This window comes from Neomonachus schauinslandi, chromosome 4, assembly GCF_002201575.2.
Source record: "Neomonachus schauinslandi chromosome 4, ASM220157v2, whole genome shotgun sequence".
Taxonomy (NCBI): Eukaryota; Metazoa; Chordata; class Mammalia; order Carnivora; family Phocidae; genus Neomonachus; species Neomonachus schauinslandi.
The window spans coordinates 167,544,299-167,567,833 of NC_058406.1; the positions used below are offsets into that span (position 1 = coordinate 167,544,299).

Consider the following 23,535-nt stretch of genomic DNA (forward strand, 5'->3'; position numbering starts at 1 on the left):
CAGAAAACTATGTCTACCTCAAAACAAAATGTATTTGTGAAGAGTCAATTATTTTTATGCTTTCTTGGGCAAACTTTGAGGCGACTGGTAACAGGAATTATAATTAGAACATTGAAAGTATTGTTCTATTTTCTGCCCACTGAAATCCTGCTACTTTATTAGTAAGACATAGGCCTGAGCAGATCCGCTGATGGAGAAACTTGTGCCTTCAGATTAATTTAGATATATATAGGTACATGCTTTTGATTAATGTTGGAGTTCTTATCCTCTGTTTGACCTTGTTAATTCATTTGGTGGAGTCTAATCTGTCTTCCTCAGTGAGGAGAAATAGGATCATTTCCAAGGGATACAGTAGAGACCAGAGTCCCATATTTGTTTTAATCTCTGGTGATATACTGTGTTGCGACCAAGAAAACTCAACTGAGAAAATCTTTATTTCCTAGAGTTGGCTTGATATTTACCAACCTAATGCTGATTTAATATGGGAGTAAGATAAAAGTGAGGAAGGGAAAAATATTCTCAGGGGAAGTTAAAAAAGAAAACAAAACAAAATTCAGTTTGATATTTGGCCATTAGCTACTGTTAATGAATCTATTCAATTGATGAGGTGCCACTGTTTCATTATCTACATTACTGTAAGATAGAATTGGGGGGAGGTGTGTCTTTATCCCCCTTATTTCAGAGGTTACTATTTCTCCCAACAATTTATATTCATTCAGTCTTAGAGAAAGGTTGATATGAAATGATAAGGCAATGATAATCCTTAAACCCATGTCTTGCTTTTCCTAGGATTTATCTATTCTGTCCAAGAAGAGAATAAGGAATGAGGTAAATATATTCACATATTAATTCAAATTTAAAACTTTTTTTTGAGTGTTTACTGTCAGGCACTGAATTAGGTACTGTATATGAAGAGGTAAATAAGTCATTTTTTTCTGTTCTTGTGGATCTCAGAGTTTAATAGGAGAAACAGACCATTTGTCCCAGCAATCAGTGCACTTAGAGGTGTTTTAGGTCAGATTCCCTAAAAGCACAACCTGACATGGAGGTTCGTGTATGAGTGATTAGCTGATGGAGTGTTTCCAAGAGTGAAGGAAGCAGATCTGGGCAGGGGAAGAAGCTAAGCAGAGATGTGAATTCAGCTGAGTCTTGCCTCACCTGATCTCCAGGGGAGCTATAGGGCATGAAGACCACAGACTGGTCCCATTTTGAGTCTAGAGGCTGGGCCTGTGTACCCTTCAAGCATCTAGTCATTTGATGAGGGCTCTCCTTGTGGGCATTTCTGGACTCCTAGTGGTCAAAGAGAATCCTCTGGAGAAAGATCGCTATGGGCCACCAGCAGCCAAGACTCCTAGCAGCTGAGAGATAAGCACACTGGCTTGGTGGTGGCCTGGTTCAGACACTATCTGCCACTGGAAACAAAAATGAGTATAACGTGGCTTTTCACCCAGGTAAGTCAGAGTCCCACTATGTAGACTGGCGTTAAACAAACTACAGTGCAGTGTGACTAGTATACCCAGAAGAGTTTGTACAAGATGGCAGGTACAAGACAGCGATGATCTGATTATACGTTCACTGGCACTTAACCTCATTACACAAAACACTGGTGGCATTTTTAAAAATTGTTCTATATTTCTGGTGGTAAAGAGTATGGGCATGGAAGTCTCTTCAGAGAAGATGCTAATTGAGGTAGATTCATAAGGAATAGGCTTTGTAAATGGGATACTGGTGAATGGGGAATGATTGCTGCAATGTCTAATCCATGACCCTGAATTAAATCTCAGTGAGAACTCTTTTTCAACCCTATTGCCATTCAGTCCTATAAAGGTATAATTAAGCATGTATATGTAGATAATAATATGTAATATATTATATATTTTAATATATTATAACTATATGGTGAGTAATAATTATAGGTTACATTGTTGTATTACATTGTATATTTCAAAAATTATAAACATATTATAAGGTATAAATATTCTATATAAATAAATAAATAATAGTTAATATAATCGAAATAACAATATAAATATTATAAACATATTACATTTTATTAATATATAATATACATAATTGATTATATTTATATTACATTATATTATATTGAGACTTTAAGAAAGGAATAAGGTTGGATTTTAAGGAAGAAGGACACTTGTAACACAATAAGAGCCTTTCTATTATAGTAAGCACATGGTGATAGTATTCTCTTTTGGAACTAAGAAGGAAGCTACCAATATGAGTCAAGATTTGTTGAAAGATACAGATATACTTTTAATAATGGAGTTGGCCTGTCAAGTTAAATGATTGAGGTATGTTTTCATAAGAAGCTTTTCCAAAGGTAGTCTACAATATCCAGTGATATTTTCATTTAGTGATACCATTGTTTTATTTAATACATCTTGGATGTAATGTGGGCTGTAGGCTTGTAGAACCTCCAGGGAAAACAGGCCCAACCCAGAACTGGGAACATCCCTAATGGGTTCCAGGTTTTCATTTCCTGTGATGTACTTCTCCAGAATTGGTCATATTAAATAAAATGATGTTTCAGTGTACTTATCTAATGCTCTAGCCACACAAATATCCATGTTTTAAGAACACAGTAGAATGAAGTGAGATTTCTTTGTCTGTGTGGCTCAGTATCAGTTTCTGCAGTCTTCTTATTCACTTCAAATCCTGGAATATAATGCTTGGCTTGGAGGTTGACAAACTGGCAGGTCATTTATTTGTGTTCATTATTTATTACTTGAGCTTTTCATATTTCATCTCCTTTTTTAATGGTCATCCCAATATTTTCCCAGAATTGTCTTTTAATTTGAAAATGTACATTTCACTTAAAAACAAAAGGAGAAAAGAAACTTTCTGTGACCTCCATAATTACCTTCTACATTTGCTTATTTTTCTTTTCATGTGAACATATTAAAAAATTGCTTGGATATCTGATGTTCTATTCAAGGAAGAAAGTTACATTGTTTAAGTGTTGTGTTCATTCCTCCATGTTTGATGGCTTGAGTGGTAGAAGACCATGGAGAGGAGAAATTTCTTATGAGGAGAAATGTGAGGGAAGAGAATAAGGGAAACACAAATACAGGTACACTGAAACATACACACATACATCACCACCAATGAAACACACACACCACCACCACCACCACCACCACCACCCATGGGTAAATGACTCTAGGACAAAATGGCCTGATTTAAGTGCTATTTGAAACTTGGCATCAATATGACTTCTACTTTTACAAAAGCTTCTGAAAAAAGCTATATTAGGAAATATTGGCAATTTATGTCTGAATTTTGTTACTCTAACTTCTTTCCTGAGACAAGGGACAACATGTGGTTGTATTAAACTATAACAAGGACAGACACACACAGATGAAAATCCATCCTTTTATTTGCACAATTCTGTCCTTTTATTTGCATACTTCCCATAGGGGTAAGTGACCAGTTTGAATTTGGGAAGTTATGCCTTTTACTAGGAGAAAACAGGCATGTGAAGGTGCTTTCATTTCTCTTGGTTAGTAAGGTCATCCTATATCGGTTATCCGTGGTTGGTTTAGTCCTGTAGGGATGCAGAGCAGCTCTTTCTGCTCTGATTTTCCTTTAGCTATTGCCTCCTCTCTCGCTCAGTCCATGTGGTTTAGGTGAGACAGCACTCCCCTTCCCACCCCCTTACCCATCCCAGACCCCTGAGGAGGTCCAATACCCAGGTCAACAAACATAGTACTCACTCTCATTGCCAGGATGGGCGCAAGATCTAAAGCTGGGCCAAACCACTCATATTCCTGTCCTTGCAACCAGACTACTCAATGCTTTTTTAGGAGGATAAAGGGGATTTCTCTTTTCTCTTGGTTTTAATTCTTAAGTAATTATAAACCAGACAGCCAAATAAAAAGACACTTTCTTACTCTCATTCTATTATTAAAATAACAATGTGTTAGGAGCCATGCTCACTGCATTTGTTTCATCATCTTATATAATTTCCTCTGGGGTAGGTACTTCTATTATCCCCATCTATGTATGAGAAGCTAAAACTTAAACATACTGTTTTTTGAAGGTCACATGCTAATAAATAAATGATAGTTAGGCCTGAACCTATTTAGTCTGACCTGAAGCTCATGCTCTTAACCTCTGCATATTATCTGTAGGCATTCTTCTGAGCAGAAGGAAAGCCTACATTTAACATTTTTGCAAACATCAAATCAAAACATATATTTGGAACAGAGGAATGAAGGAGAAGTAGGGGAGAGTATGCCCTAGAGAATCACAGACTCAGAGGGACCGTAAGTCTCTCAGTGGCTGGAGATCAAGATTGGAGCATCTTGAATAGTGGTAGGACAGAGATGGGTACCACTCAAGTAAGCTGAGTCCTGGCTAAGTACTTACCAAGCTAAATCTATAACTCAAGGTTACACACTTGAGGCATCATATCACCTTCAGTGTGAGTGCCATATTCTAGACTATTCCAAAGTTTGCTAGAGCTAGGTAATAAGTTTGGCTTGCTACCCTGTTGTTTCATGTTTGTTTATTAATGAATTCATTTGTTTATTCAGTCATTCATTCCTTTGATTTTTATTGAGCATCTGCTAAGTGTCAGGTATTAGATGGCTAGGATATATCAAGGTATCTGCCCAAAAGGAACTCCTAATCTAGAACAGGAGATGGATGAGTTAAAAAACAAATTATAATGAAGCAATGAATGTTCAATAGTTTTAGTAGGAATTAAAAAGAAGGAAAATAAATTATAATAGAGTAGATTTGGTGACCTGTACGGGACCATACAGTTGAGCCAGGAAAGATGCCTCTAATATTTACTCTTATTAATTTTATTTATTTAATTATGGATAAATTTAATTCTAGAAATGTTCCCAGATGCCTTTCCCTGCTGGGGAACACAACAGTTTTATAAATGGCAACCTTCCCCTCGTGAGCTGGAAGCCATCTAAATTCTTCAGTGCCTCTGCTAGCAGCTACATTTAAAGAATTTGATGCTGAAGTATTTTGATGTAATTGGGAAAAATAGGATGAATCAGATCCATTCAGATTCTAGTTCAACTTAACTGCTTACTAAGTGTATGATATTGTATAAATTATTTAACAACTCTGAGCCCATTTTTTAAAACTGTAACATGGGGATGCATATGTAAAGTGTAAATGAATGTATAAATATGAAGTGCATCTCATGTTAGTATTCACTTGCTCAACAAATTTTAGTTTTCTTCCCTTCCATGGTTTCCTAGTTTCTGTTTTCTCATTTATCATATTGAGATAACAGTACTTATTTGTAGGACTGATCAATCAATGAAAGTATGTACATCAAAAAATGGTTGGCACATAGTAGATGCTCAGTAAATGTCAAATCCCCTTCCCTTTTCTCTTACATTCTTGAAAAATGGGCAAAAGGAACTTCTCTGGTAAATTCTAAGAAGAAAAAAATCCTACATATCTGAATAATTACATTCTTCACTCAGAGTCCATTACAGTTCTCCACTTTGCCTGGAAAGACACAATAAAAACAAAGACAAAGTAGGAAGCAGATCACAAAGACATACAATGTATAAGCGAACTAGTTAAAACTTTCAGTAAGATTTTCTCTCTCTCTCTCTCTTTATATATATATATATTTTTTTCCAATGGTTTGATAATTAATATTCTAATGTTATAAAAATAAAAGCAATGCTTTCAAATCATAGTACAAATCAAAAACAGTTGCCTTATTTGTACTATGGAAAAGGTGATTTAGAAATAACATTTTTATTCATTTGTCACATATATTTTGTAATATGGGGCCCAAACCTTAAAGCTGGTGGTTGATAGTCTGGTTATATAGAAGCCTTCTCCCTGCTGAAAAGTAGTTTTCTACTCTAAATCCATTCTATTTTCATTTATGCTGGAATGATGAATAATGCAGTGTTAAATTGCCTTTTTTCTGATTTAATACTAGCACAGGAACTCTTCTCTAGAATAATATCAATTAAAATTCTCTGTGGCAGATGTGGGTTGTGGACCTGGTCAAAAGGCATAAACTCCCAACCTACCTTGTGATTGTTTTAGTAGAGGATTTCCAGGCATTACTTCGAATGAACTCAGCCATGCATTGCAGGTAATGAGGGAGACACAATTTCATACCCAGCTTCTTAACTCCTTAGCAGCTGTTGAAGGTAGCTTTATTTTTCATTTGGTGGACTGCAATATCCCCTCAGATTAGGGAGAAGGAAGCCCTTTGTATTTTATAAGCACAGCTCTGTCAGGAGTGAGTAATAATAGCATGGACTCTGCTTTTTATAGTCAATTTTATTTCTACTTTAAGGAACAAGTTCTTCATCACATTTGGAAGCAGAAGCAGAATGGCTCTTGGTAAAAGTTAAAGCATGGACAATATCAGCAAAGATAATTGAAATCTATACATTTAAATCTAATTCTATTTGATTTCTTTCCAAATAAGTATTAAGTCCCTACTATATACAAAAGAGTATGTTCAATGCATATATGTTGATTTAACTTTGTCAATATCCATTATCCAGGTTGGTCCACCAATATTGAATATACTCTCCCAGTTTTCTGCAATTCAACTAGTCATGAATAACTTTGATTTCCTTCTTGTCTTCTTATTGTTACCCATAAAGTTTTAGAGCCATCTTACATTCTTAGAATATATTTACCTAAGGAAAAGCTAATTTCATGAGGGAAATCTCCTATTAAGATTCCAAGAGTACCTCAAAGAAGCCAAAAAGGACTTTTTTCCTGAAAGACCTAGGCTTTCTTTCCTATCAGAATGATCTAAAACTGACTAGTGTAACATGTATATTGCAATATGTCTTCCAATGGTCCCTGCCTCCTGGCAGTTACCCCCTCATTTGATCTCTTCCCATTGAATGTGGGTTCACCCTTTGACTTGCTTCTAACCATTAGAATAAGGAAAAGATGATGGGATATCACTTCTGTAATTGGGTTATATAAAATTATGACTTACATCTTCCTAGCAGATTCTCTCTATTGCCTTCTCAATTTGCATACTGCCATATTAGGAAGGTGCATGTGGCAAGGAACTAAGAAACATTTCTAGCCAATAGCCAGCTGGAAACAGGCCCTCAGCCCAGTAACTGCTGGAAAACTGAATTTTTCCAACAAGCCTGTGTGTATGGAAGCCGATCCTCTCCTAGTCAAGTCTTCAGATGAGACCACAGCCCTGGCCAACACCTTGATTAAAATCATATTCCCTGAAGCACTAGTCACAATAGTCAAGATGTGGAAACAACCCAAATGTCCATTGACAGATGAATGGGTAAATAATATGTAGTATATATATACAATGGAATATTATTCAGCCTTAAAAATAAGAAAATCTTGCAATATGGAACAACACAGATGAACCTGGAGGATTTTATGCTAAGTGAAATGAGCCAGTCATAGAAGGACAAATACTTTATAATTCTACTTATATGAGATATCTAAAATAGCTAAGGCCATGGAAGCAAAGAGTAGAAAAATGATTGCTAAGAGTTTAGGGAAGGGGGAAATGGGGAGTTGTTCAATGGGTATAAGGTTTCTGTTATGCATGATGAATAAATTCTAGAGATTTGCTGTACAACATCATATCTGTAGTAAACAATACTGTACTGTACTCTCAAAAATTCATTAAAAGGGTAGATCTCATGTTAGATGTTCTTACTACAAAAAAAAAACAAAAACAAAAAAACAGAGTATATTGTCAAGGGAATTACTCTGAGAATAAATGGAACAATACTGCTGGGGAACAGTGGGAAATTGAATAGAACAAGCATCTCAGTCATTTTGCCCAGGGGCTGAGGTAGCTCAGTGACTTTCTGCGCACTCCCCAGTTATTCATTGATTAAGCGCTGCTGGAAGAAGGGAGGAGGCATTAATTCTTCCAGAACTTCCAGACTTTCCCACATATGAACAGAAGGGATCTCGTAGTCGGAGGAAAAAACCTCCCGCAACGAGACAAAGGTGCTGGCAGTTGGAAGTTGACTAAGCATGTATGGGTGTGGTTAAGTGCTGGAGGATATAGGCAGGTATCAAAGGTATCTGGCTTATTTTATACACAACTCTCATGACTCTTACTCCATCTTACAAAAGAGGAAATGGAGCAAGGAGGGGCGGAATCCTTGCCAAGTCCCACAGCCTTTCTGGATTAGAGCTGGGATTGAAAACCCAGTGAGACTATGAAATAAAATTTATCATATAGGATCGTTGTGAGGGTTAACCAGACATAAATGTACCTAGTAAGTAGTGAGCACACAGAAGTTAATAGGTATCCCATAATTGTCATACTCTCCTACGCCTGGAGTTTTCCAGCAAGAGATGGGACAACATGGCATATAAAGGACCTGGGGTTGGGCCCTATGTCCTAATCTCAGCAGTACCAACAAATAACAATGATCTAGAACACTGCAATAAATCTACTCGTTTTTGTGTGTGCAGTGGTAAACAGAAAGAGACCGAAAAAGTTACTGTTCTTCCTCTGTAAATACAATTTTGATGATAGAAGAAAATAGTAACCTTACTTAGAAATCTCAAAATTAACAAAATATTAAGTCACCCAAATTCTTTTATGTGACTATTAATATTTTTGTACTCTCTCTTTTATTCTCCTTCACACACACACACACACACACACACACACACACACCTCCTTTTCCTGGTTGTTATCATAGTTTATGTATATTGCCATATGCAGTATTTTAATACAAGTTAGAATGATGTAAGAAAGCATCTGCCTCTATACACCTCTGCCAATCCAGTGTGTAAGCAAATTTTTAAAACCTTTTCTGTCTGACTGATGAAAAGGGTACTTCACTATAATTTCTCTTACTTGTAAGGTTGAATATCTTTGCATATGTTTAAGAGTCATTGCTATTTTCTTTCTTTAAAAATATGTATTTTCCATTGAGGAAGGCAGAATTCTAAGATGAGAACTCAGATCACCTGACAATTTGATTTCAACCTTGTGAAGCCTTGAACAGAGAACCCGGCTTCACCACGTGAGACTTCTGATCAACACAGCTATGAGAGAACAAATGATGTTTTATGCTGCTAAGTTTGTGTTAATTTATTACACAGCAATAGAAAAGTAGTGTATCCATGTTTCTACATAACTTCCATATTTATTCTTCATATCATCGCAGAATATGCCGTCAGTGACACCTGATATAATTAACTGTTTCTTTACAGTTGAACATTTGGGTCACTTTTAATTTTTTGCTGTTATAAATACTGCAGTGATAAATAGGTTCACACACATAGCTTTACCCATTTTTTTATCATTTAATGTTTATTTTATCTGCTTTTATATCGAAGAGATAATATATTACTGGTTTCAAAATTCAAATATACAAAATGATAAAAACTGAAGAATTTTCTTCTCTCTTCCATGCCTTGGCTATTCACTTTTCTAAGCTCCAAAGGATCCAAGTATTAAATTATTTTGAATACTTCTAGAGATATTTTATGCCTAAATGATAGCATACAATGTCCACTGTTCTGTACCTTGCTTTTTCACTAAACAATATATTTTGAAGATTGGTGTATATCAGCACCTAAAAAATAACCTCTCTGTACCAAATAGCATTCTGTTATATAAATGTACCATCATTTATTTAACATCTTTGTTATTTAACCATAAATACACAATAATTTATTCTGTTGTATAAATGTACCATCATTTATTGATTGATGAACATGTAGGGTTTTTTAGAATTTTGTTCCTGGTCATCACACAAGATAATATGGAATAATTCCCATGAGGACAACCAGAAAAGCTAGCTAAATGTTATATATAGATAGCTGAAGTAGTAGAGGGTTAAACAGAGAGAAGGAATTACTTGGTGAGGAGTTGAGGGGAGTGGAAACCCAAGGAATGTGAGCCCAACCTCTGAGGGTGTTTTAGACCTGGGCAAGAAAAATGTTGAGGACTTTGTGACAACCTCATGGGACCACAAGGAGTTATGGACACTCCAAGGTGACCCCTCAACTTTAGGCTGGGACTCCAAAGGGATAAACCCCCAAAATGAATGAATCCTAAGTGGCAAGCCCTCACAGGGACTGATCACCACCTCTTCATTCCTGAAACTGGAATGAGATGATTCAAGATTGCTAATAGCTCTTGGTGGAAGCAAAGGTACATCTCTGTGGAATGTAACCACAATCGGCTTCACATTATTTTTAGAAACAATTTTACAAATAGAAAGCCCAGCCACCAAAACCAACCAACCAAGCAACAGGCACATTAAGGAGTCCTGACAACCTGAGGAAAAATTAATAGAAACAAAAGGAAATAAACACAGATCCACAGGGGTCCCAGGAATTCAGAGACTAACTTGAAACTCCTTGTTGTTACTATGCCCAAGGCAATAAAGGAAGAGAAAACATTTTCAGTGGAGGATTGGAAACAATAGTTTGCAATCTTTGCTCTTACAAATAGGGTAGCAGTGACTATACTTGCGCAAGTATTTTTGTAGAAGGAATATGTAGATGTGCTATTTCTGTGTCAAAAATATTTGCAATTGTAATTTTGATAGCTACTGATGAATTGTTCTCCCTAGAAGTGCTACCAATTTACATTCTTACCAGAAGTGTAGGAAAATGGCTGTTTCCCTACATTCTTGACAACCCATGTATTAACAAGTGTTTAAAGTATTTTCTAATATGTTGGGGGGGGTGGTATCTCACTGTAAGTTTTATTTGCATTTATCTTCTAAAACATTTGAACATAATTATATATGTTTAAGGGCTATTATTTTTTCTCTAAATACCCCATTAATTTTTCTATTGGATTGTTGATCTTTTTCTTAATGTTTATGGGAGTTTTTTATATATTAGGGAAATTGGTCCTTGTTTTCTAAGATATAAATTGCAAAATCTTTTTCTCATTTTGCCCTTGAGAATTTTGACTTTGGTTACTGTGGATTTTTCTGTGTCCCAATTTTTTATTGTCAAATTTTCACATTTTTTTGTTTCATTACTTCTGGTTTTTATGTCATGTTTAGGAAGACCTTTGCCCCTTAAAGATTATGTATAAAAAATCACTATAATGTTTTCTTGCACTTTTATGGTTTCATTTTTAAATTATTGATCCAACTAGACTTTTCTTTTAGTGGCCATCTAGTTATTTGTATCATTTATTAAATAATCCTTCTATTCCTCACTAATTTGAAATGCCACCTTTATCATATACTTAATGCCTGTGTACATCTGGGACCATTTTTTTGAGTTGTTTTCTGTTTCCTGGGTCTTTCTATTCATCTACCTGTGATATACTTTGCGAATTATTTGGCTTTATACAATATGTTAACATCTATTAAAGGTTGTCCCTTCTCAGTATTCTTCTTTTTTAGAATTGCCCTGGATATCCTTATTTATTCTTTTGTATTGGCTTTGGAATTTGCTCTTTGTTTCCCAAATAAACCTGTTGGTATATTTAGTAAAATGACACTACACTTATAGAGTGATTTAGAAAGAATTGACATCAATTCTTTCCATCCAGGATCATGGTATGCCTTGTCATTTGGTCAAGTCTTCATTTTGTCTCTCAGAAGAATCTTACAGTTTTCTGTGGTGGCTAAATGGGGTGTCTCTCGATTGGATGGGGACCCTAAAATGTGGGGTGACAATTGGGTAGAAGCCGTGTCATGGATGGTGAAATAATTCACCCAAGGTAGAACAAAGGGGATAGAAGTGTATTGAATACACCCCAAGGGAGCTGCGGGCAGGACAGAGAGGCTGTTTGCCATGAGGAGGTGGGTGGGGGCTGCTTTTAAAGGGGGAAGATGAGGATGTATGGTGACATAAGGAATCTTCCCTTTTTTTGGGAACTGTGCCTACTTGTAAGTAGCCCATTGGTTATTTGGGGCCTATGGATATTTTGAGGTGGGTCTTCCAGGGGCCTGTGTGTTTTCAGTCAGGTGGCCCTTTCTGCATTCCATTGCTCAAGGCTTTCGCCTAAACATGGCCTCTCTATTTTCTTTCTCTAGATCTTAAACACTAATGGTAAGTTTGTTTTTGTTTTTGTCCCATTGTGGTTGGAGACTTTTTTCTTTATTCCTACAAACTAGTTTTGAATCTACCTGAAGGGCTACTAATTTGAAGATTTGAAATGTGTGCCCTGTCTTCTTAGCAAATTTGCTTATTCTTTGTAATATAAAAAATTACCAAAAAAAAAACCTACAAAAAATTTAAAAAACTTCTTCAGTTGATTCTCTTTGATTTTTCAAATATATAGTAAGTAATAAATATTGCTTCTTTTTAATTTTTACACCTTTAATTTTTTTCTTTTGCTTAATTATATTGGATTATACCTACAGAATTAAAGTTAAATAGCAGTGCTGATCATTATTTATTTATACTGGGTAAATGACAAAAATGGGGCTATTGGTTCAAGTAAAATACATCTTTTATTATTTTGGTAAGTGAGAAAGTTACCCTGTGGTTTTAATTTACATTAATTCTATTACTAGCAAGTTTTAACATTTTTTTTCTTTTCATTTAACTTTTTCTTTTGGACCTCCAATACTGGGCTTGAGTTGATCATATTGCTTAGTTCATGGAACATTTTCATCTATGGACCATATGGGCTCCCTCTTACTTTAAAATTATTTATTCCCAGTTTTCACTATTATCATTATTAGTCCATATTCCTAACCCCTTCCCATTATAGATTACCATCATCATGTATTTAAAGTGGGTTGCTTTGTTTTGGGTTGTATATGTTATTGCAAAATATCTTTTGCTTTGTGAACATGTATTATTCATGTACATAAATGGTCTTGTATCATGTGTCTCAATAAGTACTATTGCTATGTGAAAATCTGATTTGAAGCTTGTACTGCCATACTAAATTTCCTGGGATGTGTGCATCATATTTTATCTATTCATGCTCCAATAGATGGATGCTCAGATTGCCTCTGACTCCCTGCCAAATTCTTTAGCTGCTCCAATGTTATGTGAGAATTTCTTTGGGGTATTCACTCAGGATCTTGGGTTATATGTATATAAAGTCAGTAATGCCAGTTAGCTCTTCAGAGTGGCAGCTCCAGTCTGTATTCCTATGAACAGAGCATGAGAGCTCTTAGACCCCCCACACTCCCCCAATATCTGTATGAAAGATTTCCTATATGCTTGTCCCTTGCGTTTTAATTTCTCCTGTCTATTGATTGTTCATATGTTTTTTCTACATATTCATTTTAATAAAGCATACATATTCTTTATAAAACAGATATACCAATTTCACCTTATTGCTAGGTAGGTTTCTCAATATATTATTTATGTTTGAAAGATTTGTGATGTTCCTTCAGGCATTACGATTTTGCGATTTAAAAGACATTTAAAAAAATCATTTCTATCAGGAGTTTCTACTTTTTGTAAGAGGGATTTACTTTTAATTTTCCCACAAGCTGCTTGTCTAAATACAACAGAGAAGTAGTTGAGAATTCTAAAAAAAAAAAACTAGGATAGGGATGAGGAGGGGCCAGGAAGTCAATGTAGGCATAGCAATCATTTTAGAAATATATTTACTCACTCATTTAATAAACAACTACTAAACTTATTATGAGCTAAGCACTGTAATAAATGTTGATGATACAGAGATGAGTAAGACAGTCACCTCCCTTAAAAAACACATGTCCAGTGGAGGAGAGAGGCATGTAAAAACAGATGAATTGCAAGTATAACTACAGAAACATTAGCAAAGCCCTGGGGACACAGGTTTCTTCCATTATGTGACCCAGGTTTTCCAGTGTTAAATTAATGTGTTTATTATATTGATGACACATTTTCAGAGTCATATTAAGGGAGAGAAAAATAAAAGAGAGATGAATCCATTGATTGTTGGATTTAGTCAAAAAATATTTACCAAATGACTTGTTCTGTCAGGGTCACAAAAGTGAGCAAATGTTAAATGATAACCTTCAAAAGACAAAAAAATTATTGTCTGATTTTAAAGCTCCCAGGAGCAGTCATTCACTGTGATTCGTATAACATGATGAGCCAGAATATTTAACATAATTCTTAGTCATCCGTGTTGCACGTCGGACATCATACTATGTGTGTGTACTTGGGAGTAAGCACTTCAGTTTCGTTGGTTGTGGCTATGTAATGCTAATTCCATCTTGTTTTACTAAGGATGAGCAAAGGTATATTCAAAAGAAGACATGTTTCCATAAGGCAGGTGATTCTGCTTGCACAGATGGTGACCTGACCTCTTCAGGATGTCCTCAGGCAGAGATGTAATGTATAAAGTCAATCCTCTTCAGTGATTTTCCAGTACTACCCCAGGTGGAGGGACGTCTTCCATGTGAGGGAGCTGGGTGCTTGCAGATTTAATAGTATGTGATGGCAGAGGTTGGTTGTGAAAAGTGTGTAAAGAATTGTAAAAGCTAGAGGTGATAGAGATTTTTAAATTAGATATAGTCATTTTATTTCTAAGCTGATAATGAGGTCCTTTAAAGCCCAGAGATTCTAGGAAGAGCAATTTTGGACTCTTCTTTCGTTAAATCCCCTTGAGGAAATGTGTTGGACCCTGAGGTTGCCTCCCATCATCCATTCCCTAATTATGGAGCAGCCGAAGGTTTAGATGTGACTGACTCCATCGGTAAATCAACTGCAATAATCCCATCCTCCTTCCCATGTTGCCTGATTCATTGGCAGCCAGAGAAGCCTTCATGGAAGAGGGGAATCAAGTTAGACTTTGAAGACAGAGTAGAATTTTGATAAGTGGAGAGCAAATTACGGGCAAAAGTGAAGAAACAAGAATATGCAAGGTTTGTTCAGGGATGGTGAGCAAACCTTTTTTAACTAGAGCAAAATGTTATACTGTCTTTATCTCCCAGAGCTACCCAGGTGATTAAACTGAGTTCTTCCATTTAGTAAGCAATTATTGAATGGTGAGTAGTGTGGAACTAAGTAATAGACAGGCTTCAAAGGAAGTTTCCTCAAGCTTGGGAAACCCCACAGCAAAGGTAAACCCATTGATTTTAGAGCCAAAAAGACCTAAGATGTAATCTAACACAATCCATTCATTTTCAAGTCACAGAAACAGACGCCAAGATAGCTTAAGTGAATGGAAGCAGCAAAGTACGCAGGAAAAAGAACAAGTTGTTAGAGTCAGTTAAACTCTTTTACTTTCATTTCCATCAGCAGAAAGGTGACAGTAATAGCACAAGAAGCTGTCACTGCTGTCCAGGGACACAGCATATGCAAAGCACCAGGCACAAAATAGATACTAAGTAAATATTCCCTTTCATTTTCTTTCTTCCCTTTATTGATAACAACATAGAAATTCTATGGCAGAGTTAGGAATAACTCTACTTGACTCCCAGGACAGCTCCCTCCTGCACAGTACAGCAGTCCACTGTTAGAATCTCATGGGAAGGAACCACGAAGGCCTCCAACTTTCTCCAAAGAGGAGGAGCTATCTTCAAAAACTCTTATCTAGTTTTCTTATGCATGCACCAATCTCATTCTCTTCTCTAAACATGTGAAAGCCTTGATTCTGAATCCCCACTCCTGTAGGAATGTTCTTCTTCCTCCTTTCCATCTATCCAAATCCTCTCATTCACTCATTTATTCATTCAGACATTCAGTCTGCATGGAGTCAGAGAGTCATCAAACCTTTACTGAGTACTTATTATGTGGCAGGCACTGGGATGGGAGTTGAGATTATGGCACCAAAGAGAATAGTCCTTCCTTCAGGGAGTCTAGCAGGGGCAGTCTAGTTTAAGCACAGATATGCTCACACCAGGAAAGTTAAGGGATGATGTTATAGAGGTATGGGCATGATATCTTGGGAACATTAGACAGGGAAGACGAGGTGTGCCTGAAAGGTCTCTGCCATTATTCTTACTGCAATTACACACCCATCATATTCTTCTCTACCTCCCATTATACATGGAGATGGCCACACACAACAACTGAGCCCGTAAGTACATATACTGCTTACTATCAGTGCAGTGATATCAACATGTAGATAGGTATAGGGTGTGTATCTAGCCAGAAAGGACCAGGGCAGTCCAATCAAGGTACCTCAGGTTTATCTAGAAAAGCAGTGGGTCATGCCCAGGGCTAGAGGATGGATAATTCCATCACTAACAAACTTTAGTAAGGGCCTCCTACAGTGTTTCTAAATCTTGGTTGCACATTGGAATTATCTGGGGAGCATTTGAAAAATAGAGATGCCTAAACCCTAACTTAGGCTTATAGAAGCAGGATCTTTTGAGATGAAGCCCAGGCATATGGGTTTTTAAGTGACATGTGGTTGATTCTGATGATTAATTAGCAGGGGTTGGAAGCACTGGTCTGTTTTGTGCCAGACATTTGCAGAGCACTGAGAATACACAAGCAGTCCTATTCATGCCTTAGAAGATAAGTCTCTATCCTAGAAAGACTGAGTCAGGTGGGAGAGACAGGCAAGCAAAGATGAACAATCAACCAGATAAGTTCTCAGATACAAAGTGATGTTGGGGAACTAAGATGAGAAGAACCAACATACTTCCGGGAAGCAGGGAAAGCTTCCTAAGTAATGTTGCATTTGAGACGAGATATAAAGGTTGAGCAGGAGTCTCCCAAATGAAGGAGGTGTGGAAGGAGATCCCAGGTGCAGGACAGAGCCTCTAGCTCCCATAGGGCTTAGCCAGTAGGTCAGGTGATCTGCAGGGAAGTTGGAGGGAGAAGGATTAGGGAACTTCTATCCTGGGACCGGGCTCTTAGGTGTGTTTGAGCTGGAGACAGTGATGTGCTGGATTGCATCACTGATTTATAGCTGTTTCATAAGCCATTTTTATTTCTTTCAACCAGACCTTGTACCTAGAAGACAGTCAAAAACAGAACTTGCAATGGGAATGTGTGAGAAGGGCAACAATTCCCTCAAATTTGAAGTCAAAGGGAGGCTTTCCTTGGTAACCTACGGAATTCAATGGAGTGATCATAGGAGGGGGAAGGGCAGGAAAGGGGGGGTCATGCTGCAAGGGAAAGGCATGGTGATGGGAGCAAGGTCTGCACATTCTAAGACCTTCAGGGTCCATGTGGCTGGGGCAAAGCACTGGGGGAAAGGCAGTGGCCAGGGATAAGGTCGGGGAGGAAGGTGTGCTCCATCCAGGCTTTTGAAAGGCTTCTGATGCTCTGCTGCAGTATAGACTTCATCTCGTTGGCATTGGCAAATCCTGGTTATTTTATGCAGAGCAGTGACAGGGTCATCTTTCCTTTTCTGAAAGGTCATTCTGAGCATATGTATATTTTCTTTCTCCAACAGAATTGTAAGCTTGCTGTCAACAGGGATCATATCTTGACTTTTTTTTTTTTTTTTTTTTGGTATCACCAACAGTGCTTAGCAGAGCAAGAGCAAGGGATACATGTTGAGATGTCAATAGTTAATGGATTCATTAATTATTTGAGCAGCACAAACCCATACTCAAGTTAATGTTATAATACAGGTATTACATCCCATGTGGTACCTGATACTTAGAGATCTCAGGCAATCTTAAGCTATGCTTCTTAATGTAACATGCACACAAATCACCTGAGGATCTTGTTAAATGAGGATTCTGATTTCTTATGTCTTTGGTGGGGCCTGAGATCTTGCATTTCCAACAAGCTTCCAGATGCTGCTGCTGCTGCTGATTTAGATTCCTACACTTTGAGTGGTGGGGATCTTGAGATGCAGCCCCCTTATTTGGAAAAGTTCCAGTGGCGGGGTCATCTGTGAATTGTGCAATGTTCTACAGGGATTATGGAAGTAGAGAGGCTTCATCTTGAGAGGCTAAGACTCCAGACAGCTTCCTGGGGACTGGTTTGGAGGGCAACCACATATCTTTGAGGCCCTTTGGGTAGATATTGATGTTATTTGCCTTTAAAGAAGCCTCTGGTGCTGTGGCCAGTTTCTTCCCTGCACTACTAGAATTGAATTCCAAAGAAAATCCATTAGTAACAGTAGAGTTGCTAATAGAACAGCAGATTAAGTCAGAGGACTCTAAAAACAGCGTGCTATCAGCGTGTCATTTATTTAGGTCTATGTAGAATAGAGTTTTTCTCAGGAATTTTCAAGTTTGAAATTTGATTATGGGCCACTTTGTGATTTCTTGATATTTTCCTCTTTTCTCCTCTGTGAAAACAATACTCATGGCCAGGTGATGGCAAGCTGGGAGTCCCTCAGGCCTCGCTAGCTGGTAGGGATAAAGATGGCCACATTGGGTAGGCTGAGGTCTGGCAGCTTGCTGCCACTCATCACTATGAACAGGGTCTCAGTCTTCATTTTGAGGTTTCCTTGAACTTTCTTCTGACTCTCAGAGAAGCCCCAGGCCACATCTTCCTCCATCCCAATGTTAGTATGCACTGTTGCCTGCGCTTGCATCTTTCAGCCATGGACCCACCATGGCTGCTCCATCTCAGACAGCTCCTCATGACACTGCCAGTCTCCTTTGTTTCCACTCTATGCATGGCTATGGCCATTGCTCGCTTGGACCAAAGCTGGGAGTTAGTCCAGGGTAGCAGCAAGCAGACTTATCTTTGGAGACAGAATGCCACATATCAGCTGTGTGATTGTGCACGTTCTCTAACCACTCTAAACCTTAGATTTCTTACCTATAAAATGTGGTTAACTGCACAATCTCAAGATTGTTGAGATAATAAGGTAATAGGCCTAAGCTCCTAACTCTATTCCTGGCTAAGTAAACATTGACCATTATCCTCACTGCTTTTCTCTATCACTGTGGTTCTGGCCTGGGCAAGCTTCATTCTTCTTTCAGCACAGCTGAGACCAGTTAAGTTTTCATGACATGGCCGATGGCTCTGGGATAAGAAAAGGCTATTAAATCAGGGGGAAATACAACTGTTACTTGACATGGAGACACTTAGGCATGAGAGACCCAAGTGCATTCTCCTGGGGTCCCTCTCAGGGGCCTCCTGGCATGCCTCCAGGGCTATCTTTCTATGTCAGAAGACATTTGTCCTGCAAGAGAATGTTTTTGAACTTATCTAGACTCCTTTGAGTCCAGGCTCAGAGATGAGTGTTGTCATCCTGGGCTCCATTTAGTTTTCCAGCATCAACTCCTTCTTGAGGTTACTGACATTAAGGAACCTTCACTCCCTAGAAAGAGAGCCTTTATCCTACTCTGGGATGTCACCTTACCTTGGAACAAAGGCCAATGCCTCTTTCCCCTTCCCAGTCTTGCCCCAGGGTTCACTCTCTTTCCTTAATGCAGAGGAAAATTGAACTCTTTACTCAACTCATACTTAATTTCTATTCAGGCTCCCATGAGAGATAATCTCTTATAATAACAATAATAATAATAGCAACAAAAATAATTTTTCTCTTGTTTTCCTTGCCCCACTGCCTCTAAAATGATCTTTCTTTTTTTTTTTTTTTTAAGATTTTATTTATTTATTTGAGAGAGAGAATGAGACAGAGAGAGAGAGCACGAGATGGGGGAGGGTCAGAGGGAGAAGCAGACTCCCTGCCAAGCAGGGAGCCCGATGCGGGACTCGATCCAGGGACTACAGGATCATGACCTGAGCCGAAGGCAGTCGCTTAACCAACTGAGCCACCCAGGCGCCCCTAAAATGATCTTTCTTAAACATGCGTCTTATTATTCCACTTTCTGCTTAAAGCCATTGTGCCTTCCCTGGCACTTAGGTGACAAAATCTATGCTAGCATAAGCAGCTCTTTATATGTGCTGGTCTATTGTCCTGAGATGTTCTTTGTTCCTTTGTTTTCTCAGAGAATGCCTATTCTGCCATCATGGCCCGCCTCAAATCTGACTTCCTCTGTGGATTCTTCTTGGAACCTGGCTGCGTCCCCTATCCCAGATGTCAGCCAGGATCTCTCCTCCAGGCCCCCTTGACACTCTACACCTTATTCCATCACATGACAACGTATATAATAATTCACTTCCAGCTCCGCCTCCCTTCTGTCAAAGGGAGCTCCGTGAGATAGTCTCTAGTCACAGGAGTGGCAGTGAATGAACTAATGCTTACCTTACATTTTGTTTCCTCTCTCTTCTGACCCTTACTAGAGGTCTGTGAGACAAGTAGGACACATATTACTGTGATCTCTGCTTTATATATGAGAAAAGGAGTTTCCAACAGGTAGATGACTCGTTCCTGGTCACCTCATCAGCTGAGTGAGGGGAGGGGGAAGTAAACCCAGACTGAGTTCTTTGAACTGTCATTCCAATGCCCCCCTTCACTACTTCTGATTGCTTCCATTTTGACAGAAACTAAACCCTGGTAGGAAAAGGGTCTCAAGGAAGACAAGGCATGGGGCCAAGGAAGACTGAGGGAGATGGCGACCTGCTGAGGAGCCAGAGCAGCAGAATCCCTGGGACTCACAGGTAAGGCTGTTGGGTGTGATGAGAACCGTGGGGTGTCCACTTGGCTGACTTTAGGACTTGGAGGAAGATGCTCTTTGATGAAGACTAGGTAGATGGGAATGGAGATATAAAGAAGCACCATGAAAACGAGTTTTATGCAAAATCAGATCACAGTCAAAATCCGGTCTCAGGCACCACCTCACAGAGGGTCGTTTCTTTCCAGCAGCCCTCTGGGTGGCTCTAAGTGATTAATTTTATGAAAGTCTTGAACTGCTGCTAAGAGCCCTTTTTAAACCTGAAAGCAAAACAAACAAACATGAAGCCCTACAGAGCCGAGAATAAGCTCCAAGAGAGTGAGAGCATTGGAAATAGTTACTGGGATGAAGAAGGGGATCACGGTGTACCTTGTTTCCAACCCCACCAGCATTGTCAACTCACCCACCTGCAAGTCCTGTGGGCAGTCTGAGCTTGGCTGGGGGGACTAGGGGGCGTTGCAGGGAAGATGCCAGGATGGGAGGGCTCAGAGCTATTTCAGACTCAAGGCTAACATTCACGGAGACCTTGAGTTACATCATGAAAACTGTCTGGACTTTAGGCCCCCTTATGCCAAATGCGGTTTCCAGAAAAAGGATCCGCCACATATTTGGAAGCCCATCAACCAAAAGTCGTCTCGTCACTTTCGTGTATGAGATCTTTTCATTTGTGAAGAGTATATTATTTTGCTTAATTATGGGCTTAGAGGAGATGGCATAGAGCAGCGGAAAAAGCATGAGCAGGGAGTCAGAGCGACCTGGGTCTGAATCATGGCCCTGCCATCCGCCAGCTGTGGGGCCCTGGCCTGGTGGGCGTCAGTCTCCTTGTACATGAATAATAATAATAATTATAATAAAATATAATATAAATATAAAAATAAAATATAATAAAAATCATCATCATCATCATCATCATCATCTTGTAATAATGACCTATATTATAGGGCAGTTGTTAGGACTGGATTGTTAATGCATGTCAAGAATCTTGTCTTATTCTGCTATTTAGATATTTAATAATCAGTAACTAGTATTAATAAAATGTCTGACCTATAACAGTCACATTCGGTAAATGAGGTTTCATGTTCACTCCAGAAATATATAGAGAGTGGTATGTTATATATAATCTTCTTTTGCTGATAAAATATACTGTTTATACTGTTTATATTAAATTTCCATTTCCCAGTGGAATTTACTGTTATTTCATATCAAAACACCTCCCCATGCTCACCTTTCCTTCTTAGATGAAGCCTCATTGGTGTCCCACACATGCTGATTTTCAGCACCTAGACAATTGGTTGTTTTTAAATACTTATAGTTTATTTATAACCATCTATGTCATGATTAATTATGCGTTTCTTAAGGAAGAGTGCATCTGGAAAGGAGATAGGGTTATCTCTATCAGTCACTCACTGCCCAAGACTTGAGCTTCGCCTCCAGTATGGGGATAATATTTAACCCATGTATCTTACAAAGGTGTTTTTTTTCCCCCCCTGAAAAAAAAATCAGGTAAGATCATAAGTGGGAAAGAATTTTTTACATTATAACAGATGTGTAAATTCGAGCTGTGATATGGTTTTTGCTGTAGATCCTTTTGCAGCAGATAGGAAACTTCTTTGTGCTCTGGCCACCTGCCTGGGAGTCACCTTGCGGTTACTTAGAGCCTCTTGGCACCACTGGATGTTAGGAGATTGAGCAACTTTCTTGAGTAATTGTCTCCTCTGACTCACGTTCCTTGCAGTCCCCATAGTGACCTGTGTACAACCCAGGATGAGCAAGGAATTTCTTCTCTGGAGTTGTTTAAGGAATAGCCCCAAACTTTCAGTGTAGTCTTGTTTTACACAACTTCTAGTACTACCTGCCTCAGTGGCCACAGAACAAATCTGTACAGCTGTTGGATTCAGGTTTGCTGAAACAGATTTTGAATACATACTGTGGGAAGGACATAGAATCTCCACTCTAATGAGATTCTTTTCATGGATACCCATCTCTCCTTAAGGCCCAGTTGGGGTGGAAGAGCATAGTTAATACATAGCATGAGTACCAACAAATCATCAAGGGATAACTTTCAGGTGTACCTGACCATCTTTCCTTACTTTCTCTGGTTTCTGGTCTCTTTCTCCCTCCCTCCCTCCTTCCCTCCCTCCCTCCCTTCCTCTTTCTCTTTTTAAATCCCTTACCTTCCCTACTTCCCTTTTACTACACTCTTTCCCAATCAGTAGACCCACCATGGCATTCCCAGGTATAAGTCATTACCTTTGTTAGATGTACTTAGAGTGCAACAGTTATAGACATCTAGTCCAGGTCCGAGATTGGAATCCCTTGCTCTGTATTATAATTACCTGAGGGCTAAAAGATATGATGTCTGGGCTCCAGTTGAGTTGATATATCAGGGAAGAGATGGGGGAGCTGGATCCTGGGCCTGATACTTTAAAAAGCTTCCAAAAAGATTCTAATGTGCATTCAGCTTACACTGGTTGAAGATATTTGGAGAGTGAAGATATGACAAAACTATTCTAAAAATAAACTAAAATAAGATTTATGGCTCAAAGAGCTGCAATCATGTGGTTTGGCCACACTTGCTTGTTTTCTATCCATCAAATAACAAGTATTTTTTGAGAATCACAGAAAGAGTGGTTGGTTATGCCCAGGCAGAGCTTCTAGGTGAGTTTCAAAGATAAGGCATGTGCTGTACTAAACACTTTTATATACATTATGTCATTCAACCTTCTCAACAAAGCTAGGGGGTCTTTTTATCCCTCCCAGTTTACAAATGAAGAAACAGAGGCACCAAGGGATTGCTTAAAGAGCTCAAGATTTGACCACTAGTTAGAAGTAGAGCCAAGAGGTATGAATATAGACATTTAGCAGTCTTCCTTTTAATTATCATGTGATACCTCCTCTCTACATTGACAGGTAAGATGAAAACACAGGCATTTGCTGGAGCAGTGGTTCTCAACCTTGGCTGCATATTAGAATCACTAGGAGAGCTTTATAAAAATGTCCTTCACTCAGGTCACACCTTGGACCAATTAAACCCCCCAGTCTCAAGAATGGGACCCGGACATCAATATTTTTTAAAGTGTCACGGGTGACAAAATTGAAAACTACTGAGTTAGAGGAAAGAGAGCAATACAAATGAGAGACATGAGGATAAGCTTCCTAGGTAATACTTCACCTGAACTTG

At 38.4% G+C, this 23,535-nt stretch overlaps 1 long non-coding RNA gene across 2 annotated transcripts in view; it reads left to right on the forward strand.

The window, feature by feature from the left end:
- Window positions 1-23,535, forward strand: part of LOC110578862 — a 248,952-nt gene that overhangs the window by 212,431 nt on the left and 12,986 nt on the right. For both annotated transcript variants that reach the window (XR_002480202.1, XR_002480203.1), the window contains 2 exons: window positions 790-828; window positions 20,224-20,340. This is a non-coding gene — a long non-coding RNA (uncharacterized LOC110578862). The remainder of the gene's footprint in view (window positions 1-789; window positions 829-20,223; window positions 20,341-23,535) is intronic.